Source organism: Orycteropus afer, unplaced genomic scaffold (genome assembly GCF_000298275.1).
Source record: "Orycteropus afer afer isolate SDZICR_OR568_19922 unplaced genomic scaffold, OryAfe1.0 scaffold00054, whole genome shotgun sequence".
NCBI lineage: Eukaryota > Metazoa > Chordata > Mammalia > Tubulidentata > Orycteropodidae > Orycteropus > Orycteropus afer.
Genome location: NW_006921641.1, coordinates 14,580,710 through 14,581,450, shown reverse-complemented (window position 1 = coordinate 14,581,450; position 741 = coordinate 14,580,710).

Below are 741 nucleotides of genomic sequence, written 5' to 3'. Positions count from 1 at the left end.
ATCACAAAGGATGTTTCAAGATCTGTCCTGAAGTATAATGCTGTCAGCGATAGAATAACATTCATACATCTACAAGGAAGACCCATTAATACCACTATTATTCAAATTTACACGCCAACCACCAAAGCCAAAGATGAGAAAATTGAAGATTTTTATCAACTTCTGCAATCTGAAATGGACCAAACATGCAATCAAGATGTGTTGCTTATCACTGGTGTTCTGGTTACCTAGTGCTTCTCTGACAAGAATATACCACAAATGGGAAGGCCTTAACAAACAGGAGTTGATTTTCTTACAGGTTAGTAGGCTAGAAGTCTGAGTTCAAAGTGCCAGGCTCTAGGGACTGTGTGAAAGCCCCTCAACCTTGGACTTCAGCTCTGCCTCTTGCTCCCTGCCCACTGAAGATAGAGGCATCTCTTTACTCAGGCAGCTACTGGCTGCTGAGGCTAACAAGCTCTAGGTCGACAAATAAAATGGCACAGTCCCAATGTTACCAAACCACATGGCAGGCCATTAATTCAAGTCCATTATAAGTCCCAAGGTTGGCAGAGTATAGCAGGCTGCTGAATGACACAGCTACATGCAGGGTCCAAGTGTGCCATATGCTAGAGACCATTCCCCAAGGCTTCTCCTTCTATTCAGGAAGCCGACCACATTCCCTAAGGCAGCTACTCAGCTGCTCCCAGTAGATTCCACCATGGAGTTGATTACCAGTCTCATCATGGGGAATACTACATCCAG